Genomic DNA, 9,878 nt, shown 5'->3' on the forward strand with positions numbered 1-9,878 from the left:
CATTGTTTTTATACATTAGCAAGACTTTGTTAGATTTTTATGAATGGCCATATGGAGATCTAGAATGTATACATACAAGTCATACAATTTGTCATATTCGATATCCATGTGAGTCATTTGTTCTTGTTTAAAATTATATTTACATGTTGCCACAATGGTCCTATCAAATTCTACTAGGATATACCAGATATATTTGTATATATCTTTTGCTTGCAATGTGTTCTGTTTTGTGTTTTGCTATTTCGAAATTATCTCTGTACTCATGTACATGTGTATAATGCCTTTCATATACACATTGGTAGAGGTGCAACAAAAGAGGCATTTGACTTTGCTGTTCATTTGGTTGCTGCAAGTAACAAACCTCATGGTAGATATGCAGGATAACACATGGATTAGGTAAATAGTGATCGACATAAACCTTTCTGAAGCAGGATCAAAGATCAATAATTCTACCAAATTTGGCTTTGTAAGAGTTTTATCAGTTGGCTGGTGGCATTAATGCTTTCACTATCAAGAGTTTAAAGAAACAAGGGCTCTTCCAGACAATGACCATTGATGGTAGGCTCCTTTGTACTTATTCTGGTTTCAACTGCACAAAAGTAATTAGCGTTAGCTGGAAGCATCTTAGTTCTATGCCTTCTGCTTTATGATATTTCTTTACATACTCTTAACCAATGTAATTGATCAAAGCAGAATACTTTGCTCTGTGACAAAAGACAAGAAATAATTGGGTTGTCTTGGTTATTAATTTGTTATTGTAGCTTATTGACTGCACACTAGCAATTAGCAGTTCATTGCTTACAGTTTCATCAGATGCATGACATATGTGATGACCTATTATTATCTATTTGTTGTATTTACTATAGGGAACTCTTCAGAGAAAAGTAACGAGGATAAAGTAGCTCGTCCGCATATATTGCTGGAATAGCTTATTGCGGCTATGCACGAAAGGTCATAATTTACACTAATTCAAGCAACATTTAGCTATTTCTTGCATTCTTGCCACACTTTTTAACTGGACGAGTTTGACATGCTATTATCATTTTGGAATTCTCTACAAATTTAAGCTAATTCTTTGCATGCATACTACATTTTATTGTGAGAAATTTCCTACCTAATGCCAAGTCTGACATGCTATTAAGAAGTTCTTCCTCTTAATGCTTTCAAATTAGTCTCTTAAATATGAATCAATCTATAAACCATTGGATTGTTAAATTTATGAGAGTGAATTAGTTAAATTTAAATTTAATAGCGGGTGGTTCACATATCAATATGCTAGCGAACTGATATGTATTGCTTGAATCGAGCAGTATGGTAAGAAATGTAAATAAATGGATGCTACATTGCAACAAGCAAAAAAATCTCCCTTTGGGTTTGGGGTTTCGTTTCGGGTAAAGGGTGTAGGGTTTTAGGGTTCAGGGTTCAGGGTTTGGGGTTTAGGTTTTAGGGTTTGGGGTTTGGGTTTAGGTTTTAGGGTTAGGGGTTTGTGGTTAGGGTTTTAGGGTTTAGGGTTTATGGTTTTAGGGTTTACGGTTTTAGGCTTCAGGGTTTAGTTTTAGTGTAGAGTTTAGGGTTTAGGGTTTAGGGTTTAGGGTTTAGGGTTTAGGGCTTTAGGGTTTAGGGTTTAGGGTTTAGGGTTTTTAGGGTTTAGGGTTTAGGGTTTAGGGTTTTAGGGTTTAGGGTTTTAGGGTTTAGGGTTTAGGGTTTAGGGTTTAGGATTCAGGGTTTAGGGTTTTAGGTTTAGGGTTAGGGTTTAGGGTTTTAGGGTTTAGGGTTTAGGGTTTTAGGTATAGGGTTTTAGGGTTTAGGGTTTTGTGTTTAGGGTTTAGGGTTTAGGGTTGAGGGTTTAGGGTTTAGGGTTTAGGGTTTTAGGTTTAGGGTTTAGGGTTTAGGGTTTAGGGTATGAGGTTTAGGGTTTTAGGGTTTAGGGTTTAGGGTTTTAGGTTTAGGGTTTAGGGTTTTGGGTTTTGGGTTTTGGGTTTAGGGTTTAGGGTTTAGGGTTTAGGGTTTAGGGTTTAGGGTTTAGGGTTTAGGGTTTAGGGTTTAGGGTTTAGGGTTTAGGGTTAGGGTTTAGGGTTTAGGGTTTAGGGTTTAGGGTTTAGGGTTTAGGGTTTAGGGTTTAGGGTTTAGGGTTTAGGGTTTTAGGGTTTAGGGTTTAGGGTTTTAGGGTTTAGGGTTTAGGGTTTAGGGTTTAGGGTTTAGGGTTTAGGGTTTAGGGTTTAGGGTTTAGGGTTTAGGGTTTAGGGTTTAGGGTTTAGGGTTTAGGGTTTAGGGTTTAGGGTTTAGGGTTTAGGGTTTAGGGTTTAGGGTTTAGGGTTTAGGGTTTAGGGTTTAGGGTTTAGGGTTTAGGGTTTAGGGTTTAGGGTTTAGGGTTTAGGGTTTAGGGTTTAGGGTTTAGGGTTTAGGGTTTAGGGTTTAGGGTTTAGGGTTTAGGGTTTAGGGTTTAGGGTTTAGGGTTTAGGGTTTAGGGTTTAGGGTTTAGGGTTTAGGGTTTAGGGTTTAGGGTTTAGGGTTTAGGGTTTAGGGTTTAGGGTTTAGGGTTTAGGGTTTAGGGTTTAGGGTTTAGGGTTTAGGGTTTAGGGTTTAGGGTTTAGGGTTTAGGGTTTAGGGTTTAGGGTTTAGGGTTTAGGGTTTAGGGTTTAGGGTTTAGGGTTTAGGGTTTAGGGTTTAGGGTTTAGGGTTTAGGGTTTAGGGTTTAGGGTTTAGGGTTTAGGGTTTAGGGTTTAGGGTTTAGGGTTTAGGGTTTAGGGTTTAGGGTTTAGGGTTTAGGGTTTAGGGTTTAGGGTTTAGGGTTTAGGGTTTAGGGTTTAGGGTTTAGGGTTTAGGGTTTAGGGTTTAGGGTTTAGGGTTTAGGGTTTAGGGTTTAGGGTTTAGGGTTTAGGGTTTAGGGTTTAGGGTTTAGGGTTTAGGGTTTAGGGTTTAGGGTTTAGGGTTTAGGGTTTAGGGTTTAGGGTTTAGGGTTTAGGGTTTAGGGTTTAGGGTTTAGGGTTTAGGGTTTAGGGTTTAGGGTTTAGGGTTTAGGGTTTAGGGTTTAGGGTTTAGGGTTTAGGGTTTAGGGTTTAGGGTTTAGGGTTTAGGGTTTAGGGTTTAGGGTTTAGGGTTTAGGGTTTAGGGTTTAGGGTTTAGGGTTTAGGGTTTAGGGTTTAGGGTTTAGGGTTTAGGGTTTAGGGTTTAGGGTTTAGGGTTTAGGGTTTAGGGTTTAGGGTTTAGGGTTTAGGGTTTAGGGTTTAGGGTTTAGGGTTTAGGGTTTAGGGTTTAGGGTTTAGGGTTTAGGGTTTAGGGTTTAGGGTTTAGGGTTTAGGGTTTAGGGTTTAGGGTTTAGGGTTTAGGGTTTAGGGTTTAGGGTTTAGGGTTTAGGGTTTAGGGTTTAGGGTTTAGGGTTTAGGGTTTAGGGTTTAGGGTTTAGGGTTTAGGGTTTAGGGTTTAGGGTTTAGGGTTTAGGGTTTAGGGTTTAGGGTTTAGGGTTTAGGGTTTAGGGTTTAGGGTTTAGGGTTTAGGGTTTAGGGTTTAGGGTTTAGGGTTTAGGGTTTAGGGTTTAGGGTTTAGGGTTTAGGGTTTAGGGTTTAGGGTTTAGGGTTTAGGGTTTAGGGTTTAGGGTTTAGGGTTTAGGGTTTAGGGTTTAGGGTTTAGGGTTTAGGGTTTAGGGTTTAGGGTTTAGGGTTTAGGGTTTAGGGTTTAGGGTTTAGGGTTTAGGGTTTAGGGTTTAGGGTTTAGGGTTTAGGGTTTAGGGTTTAGGGTTTAGGGTTTAGGGTTTAGGGTTTAGGGTTTAGGGTTTAGGGTTTAGGGTTTAGGGTTTAGGGTTTAGGGTTTAGGGTTTAGGGTTTAGGGTTTAGGGTTTAGGGTTTAGGGTTTAGGGTTTAGGGTTTAGGGTTTAGGGTTTAGGGTTTAGGGTTTAGGGTTTAGGGTTTAGGGTTTAGGGTTTAGGGTTTAGGGTTTAGGGTTTAGGGTTTAGGGTTTAGGGTTTAGGGTTTAGGGTTTAGGGTTTAGGGTTTAGGGTTTAGGGTTTAGGGTTTAGGGTTTAGGGTTTAGGGTTTAGGGTTTAGGGTTTAGGGTTTAGGGTTTAGGGTTTAGGGTTTAGGGTTTAGGGTTTAGGGTTTAGGGTTTAGGGTTTAGGGTTTAGGGTTTAGGGTTTAGGGTTTAGGGTTTAGGGTTTAGGGTTTAGGGTTTAGGGTTTAGGGTTTAGGGTTTAGGGTTTAGGGTTTAGGGTTTAGGGTTTAGGGTTTAGGGTTTAGGGTTTAGGGTTTAGGGTTTAGGGTTTAGGGTTTAGGGTTTAGGGTTTAGGGTTTAGGGTTTAGGGTTTAGGGTTTAGGGTTTAGGGTTTAGGGTTTAGGGTTTAGGGTTTAGGGTTTAGGGTTTAGGGTTTAGGGTTTAGGGTTTAGGGTTTAGGGTTTAGGGTTTAGGGTTTAGGGTTTAGGGTTTAGGGTTTAGGGTTTAGGGTTTAGGGTTTAGGGTTTAGGGTTTAGGGTTTAGGGTTTAGGGTTTAGGGTTTAGGGTTTAGGGTTTAGGGTTTAGGGTTTAGGGTTTAGGGTTTAGGGTTTAGGGTTTAGGGTTTAGGGTTTAGGGTTTAGGGTTTAGGGTTTAGGGTTTAGGGTTTAGGGTTTAGGGTTTAGGGTTTAGGGTTTAGGGTTTAGGGTTTAGGGTTTAGGGTTTAGGGTTTAGGGTTTAGGGTTTAGGGTTTAGGGTTTAGGGTTTAGGGTTTAGGGTTTAGGGTTTAGGGTTTAGGGTTTAGGGTTTAGGGTTTAGGGTTTAGGGTTTAGGGTTTAGGGTTTAGGGTTTAGGGTTTAGGGTTTAGGGTTTAGGGTTTAGGGTTTAGGGTTTAGGGTTTAGGGTTTAGGGTTTAGGGTTTAGGGTTTAGGGTTTAGGGTTTAGGGTTTAGGGTTTAGGGTTTAGGGTTTAGGGTTTAGGGTTTAGGGTTTAGGGTTTAGGGTTTAGGGTTTAGGGTTTAGGGTTTAGGGTTTAGGGTTTAGGGTTTAGGGTTTAGGGTTTAGGGTTTAGGGTTTAGGGTTTAGGGTTTAGGGTTTAGGGTTTAGGGTTTAGGGTTTAGGGTTTAGGGTTTAGGGTTTAGGGTTTAGGGTTTAGGGTTTAGGGTTTAGGGTTTAGGGTTTAGGGTTTAGGGTTTAGGGTTTAGGGTTTAGGGTTTAGGGTTTAGGGTTTAGGGTTTAGGGTTTAGGGTTTAGGGTTTAGGGTTTAGGGTTTAGGGTTTAGGGTTTAGGGTTTAGGGTTTAGGGTTTAGGGTTTAGGGTTTAGGGTTTAGGGTTTAGGGTTTAGGGTTTAGGGTTTAGGGTTTAGGGTTTAGGGTTTAGGGTTTAGGGTTTAGGGTTTAGGGTTTAGGGTTTAGGGTTTAGGGTTTAGGGTTTAGGGTTTAGGGTTTAGGGTTTAGGGTTTAGGGTTTAGGGTTTAGGGTTTAGGGTTTAGGGTTTAGGGTTTAGGGTTTAGGGTTTAGGGTTTAGGGTTTAGGGTTTAGGGTTTAGGGTTTAGGGTTTAGGGTTTAGGGTTTAGGGTTTAGGGTTTAGGGTTTAGGGTTTAGGGTTTAGGGTTTAGGGTTTAGGGTTTAGGGTTTAGGGTTTAGGGTTTAGGGTTTAGGGTTTAGGGTTTAGGGTTTAGGGTTTAGGGTTTAGGGTTTAGGGTTTAGGGTTTAGGGTTTAGGGTTTAGGGTTTAGGGTTTAGGGTTTAGGGTTTAGGGTTTAGGGTTTAGGGTTTAGGGTTTAGGGTTTAGGGTTTAGGGTTTAGGGTTTAGGGTTTAGGGTTTAGGGTTTAGGGTTTAGGGTTTAGGGTTTAGGGTTTAGGGTTTAGGGTTTAGGGTTTAGGGTTTAGGGTTTAGGGTTTAGGGTTTAGGGTTTAGGGTTTAGGGTTTAGGGTTTAGGGTTTAGGGTTTAGGGTTTAGGGTTTAGGGTTTAGGGTTTAGGGTTTAGGGTTTAGGGTTTAGGGTTTAGGGTTTAGGGTTTAGGGTTTAGGGTTTAGGGTTTAGGGTTTAGGGTTTAGGGTTTAGGGTTTAGGGTTTAGGGTTTAGGGTTTAGGGTTTAGGGTTTAGGGTTTAGGGTTTAGGGTTTAGGGTTTAGGGTTTAGGGTTTAGGGTTTAGGGTTTAGGGTTTAGGGTTTAGGGTTTAGGGTTTAGGGTTTAGGGTTTAGGGTTTAGGGTTTAGGGTTTAGGGTTTAGGGTTTAGGGTTTAGGGTTTAGGGTTTAGGGTTTAGGGTTTAGGGTTTAGGGTTTAGGGTTTAGGGTTTAGGGTTTAGGGTTTAGGGTTTAGGGTTTAGGGTTTAGGGTTTAGGGTTTAGGGTTTAGGGTTTAGGGTTTAGGGTTTAGGGTTTAGGGTTTAGGGTTTAGGGTTTAGGGTTTAGGGTTTAGGGTTTAGGGTTTAGGGTTTAGGGTTTAGGGTTTAGGGTTTAGGGTTTAGGGTTTAGGGTTTAGGGTTTAGGGTTTAGGGTTTAGGGTTTAGGGTTTAGGGTTTAGGGTTTAGGGTTTAGGGTTTAGGGTTTAGGGTTTAGGGTTTAGGGTTTAGGGTTTAGGGTTTAGGGTTTAGGGTTTAGGGTTTAGGGTTTAGGGTTTAGGGTTTAGGGTTTAGGGTTTAGGGTTTAGGGTTTAGGGTTTAGGGTTTAGGGTTTAGGGTTTAGGGTTTAGGGTTTAGGGTTTAGGGTTTAGGGTTTAGGGTTTAGGGTTTAGGGTTTAGGGTTTAGGGTTTAGGGTTTAGGGTTTAGGGTTTAGGGTTTAGGGTTTAGGGTTTAGGGTTTAGGGTTTAGGGTTTAGGGTTTAGGGTTTAGGGTTTAGGGTTTAGGGTTTAGGGTTTAGGGTTTAGGGTTTAGGGTTTAGGGTTTAGGGTTTAGGGTTTAGGGTTTAGGGTTTAGGGTTTAGGGTTTAGGGTTTAGGGTTTAGGGTTTAGGGTTTAGGGTTTAGGGTTTAGGGTTTAGGGTTTAGGGTTTAGGGTTTAGGGTTTAGGGTTTAGGGTTTAGGGTTTAGGGTTTAGGGTTTAGGGTTTAGGGTTTAGGGTTTAGGGTTTAGGGTTTAGGGTTTAGGGTTTAGGGTTTAGGGTTTAGGGTTTAGGGTTTAGGGTTTAGGGTTTAGGGTTTAGGGTTTAGGGTTTAGGGTTTAGGGTTTAGGGTTTAGGGTTTAGGGTTTAGGGTTTAGGGTTTAGGGTTTAGGGTTTAGGGTTTAGGGTTTAGGGTTTAGGGTTTAGGGTTTAGGGTTTAGGGTTTAGGGTTTAGGGTTTAGGGTTTAGGGTTTAGGGTTTAGGGTTTAGGGTTTAGGGTTTAGGGTTTAGGGTTTAGGGTTTAGGGTTTAGGGTTTAGGGTTTAGGGTTTAGGGTTTAGGGTTTAGGGTTTAGGGTTTAGGGTTTAGGGTTTAGGGTTTAGGGTTTAGGGTTTAGGGTTTAGGGTTTAGGGTTTAGGGTTTAGGGTTTAGGGTTTAGGGTTTAGGGTTTAGGGTTTAGGGTTTAGGGTTTAGGGTTTAGGGTTTAGGGTTTAGGGTTTAGGGTTTAGGGTTTAGGGTTTAGGGTTTAGGGTTTAGGGTTTAGGGTTTAGGGTTTAGGGTTTAGGGTTTAGGGTTTAGGGTTTAGGGTTTAGGGTTTAGGGTTTAGGGTTTAGGGTTTAGGGTTTAGGGTTTAGGGTTTAGGGTTTAGGGTTTAGGGTTTAGGGTTTAGGGTTTAGGGTTTAGGGTTTAGGGTTTAGGGTTTAGGGTTTAGGGTTTAGGGTTTAGGGTTTAGGGTTTAGGGTTTAGGGTTTAGGGTTTAGGGTTTAGGGTTTAGGGTTTAGGGTTTAGGGTTTAGGGTTTAGGGTTTAGGGTTTAGGGTTTAGGGTTTAGGGTTTAGGGTTTAGGGTTTAGGGTTTAGGGTTTAGGGTTTAGGGTTTAGGGTTTAGGGTTTAGGGTTTAGGGTTTAGGGTTTAGGGTTTAGGGTTTAGGGTTTAGGGTTTAGGGTTTAGGGTTTAGGGTTTAGGGTTTAGGGTTTAGGGTTTAGGGTTTAGGGTTTAGGGTTTAGGGTTTAGGGTTTAGGGTTTAGGGTTTAGGGTTTAGGGTTTAGGGTTTAGGGTTTAGGGTTTAGGGTTTAGGGTTTAGGGTTTAGGGTTTAGGGTTTAGGGTTTAGGGTTTAGGGTTTAGGGTTTAGGGTTTAGGGTTTAGGGTTTAGGGTTTAGGGTTTAGGGTTTAGGGTTTAGGGTTTAGGGTTTAGGGTTTAGGGTTTAGGGTTTAGGGTTTAGGGTTTAGGGTTTAGGGTTTAGGGTTTAGGGTTTAGGGTTTAGGGTTTAGGGTTTAGGGTTTAGGGTTTAGGGTTTAGGGTTTAGGGTTTAGGGTTTAGGGTTTAGGGTTTAGGGTTTAGGGTTTAGGGTTTAGGGTTTAGGGTTTAGGGTTTAGGGTTTAGGGTTTAGGGTTTAGGGTTTAGGGTTTAGGGTTTAGGGTTTAGGGTTTAGGGTTTAGGGTTTAGGGTTTAGGGTTTAGGGTTTAGGGTTTAGGGTTTAGGGTTTAGGGTTTAGGGTTTAGGGTTTAGGGTTTAGGGTTTAGGGTTTAGGGTTTAGGGTTTAGGGTTTAGGGTTTAGGGTTTAGGGTTTAGGGTTTAGGGTTTAGGGTTTAGGGTTTAGGGTTTAGGGTTTAGGGTTTAGGGTTTAGGGTTTAGGGTTTAGGGTTTAGGGTTTAGGGTTTAGGGTTTAGGGTTTAGGGTTTAGGGTTTAGGGTTTAGGGTTTAGGGTTTAGGGTTTAGGGTTTAGGGTTTAGGGTTTAGGGTTTAGGGTTTAGGGTTTAGGGTTTAGGGTTTAGGGTTTAGGGTTTAGGGTTTAGGGTTTAGGGTTTAGGGTTTAGGGTTTAGGGTTTAGGGTTTAGGGTTTAGGGTTTAGGGTTTAGGGTTTAGGGTTTAGGGTTTAGGGTTTAGGGTTTAGGGTTTAGGGTTTAGGGTTTAGGGTTTAGGGTTTAGGGTTTAGGGTTTAGGGTTTAGGGTTTAGGGTTTAGGGTTTAGGGTTTAGGGTTTAGGGTTTAGGGTTTAGGGTTTAGGGTTTAGGGTTTAGGGTTTAGGGTTTAGGGTTTAGGGTTTAGGGTTTAGGGTTTAGGGTTTAGGGTTTAGGGTTTAGGGTTTAGGGTTTAGGGTTTAGGGTTTAGGGTTTAGGGTTTAGGGTTTAGGGTTTAGGGTTTAGGGTTTAGGGTTTAGGGTTTAGGGTTTAGGGTTTAGGGTTTAGGGTTTAGGGTTTAGGGTTTAGGGTTTAGGGTTTAGGGTTTAGGGTTTAGGGTTTAGGGTTTAGGGTTTAGGGTTTAGGGTTTAGGGTTTAGGGTTTAGGGTTTAGGGTTTAGGGTTTAGGGTTTAGGGTTTAGGGTTTAGGGTTTAGGGTTTAGGGTTTAGGGTTTAGGGTTTAGGGTTTAGGGTTTAGGGTTTAGGGTTTAGGGTTTAGGGTTTAGGGTTTAGGGTTTAGGGTTTAGGGTTTAGGGTTTAGGGTTTAGGGTTTAGGGTTTAGGGTTTAGGGTTTAGGGTTTAGGGTTTAGGGTTTAGGGTTTAGGGTTTAGGGTTTAGGGTTTAGGGTTTAGGGTTTAGGGTTTAGGGTTTAGGGTTTAGGGTTTAGGGTTTAGGGTTTAGGGTTTAGGGTTTAGGGTTTAGGGTTTAGGGTTTAGGGTTTAGGGTTTAGGGTTTAGGGTTTAGGGTTTAGGGTTTAGGGTTTAGGGTTTAGGGTTTAGGGTTTAGGGTTTAGGGTTTAGGGTTTAGGGTTTAGGGTTTAGGGTTTAGGGTTTAGGGTTTAGGGTTTAGGGTTTAGGGTTTAGGGTTTAGGGTTTAGGGTTTAGGGTTTAGGGTTTAGGGTTTAGGGTTTAGGGTTTAGGGTTTAGGGTTTAGGGTTTAGGGTTTAGGGTTTAGGGTTTAGGGTTTAGGGTTTAGGGTTTAGGGTTATTAGGGTTTAGGGTTTAGGGTTTAGGG

At 41.5% G+C, this 9,878-nt stretch overlaps 1 long non-coding RNA gene across 17 annotated transcripts in view; it reads left to right on the forward strand.

Moving 5' to 3' along the window:
* LOC135637529 (uncharacterized) overlaps window positions 1-1,399 on the forward strand; it is a 33,857-nt gene extending 32,458 nt beyond the window's left edge. For 10 of the 17 annotated variants that reach the window (XR_010496298.1, XR_010496311.1, XR_010496310.1 and 7 more), the window contains one exon: window positions 380-812. This is a non-coding gene — a long non-coding RNA (uncharacterized LOC135637529). Of the gene's footprint in view, window positions 1-371; window positions 813-866 lie in introns of those variants that run through there. The other 7 variants (XR_010496304.1, XR_010496312.1, XR_010496313.1 and 4 more) reach the window with 4 other exon arrangements.
* Window positions 1,400-9,878: the final 8,479 nt, after the last annotated feature.

This window comes from Musa acuminata, chromosome BXJ3-5 (assembly GCF_036884655.1).
Source record: "Musa acuminata AAA Group cultivar baxijiao chromosome BXJ3-5, Cavendish_Baxijiao_AAA, whole genome shotgun sequence".
NCBI classification, from domain to species: domain Eukaryota; kingdom Viridiplantae; phylum Streptophyta; class Magnoliopsida; order Zingiberales; family Musaceae; genus Musa; species Musa acuminata.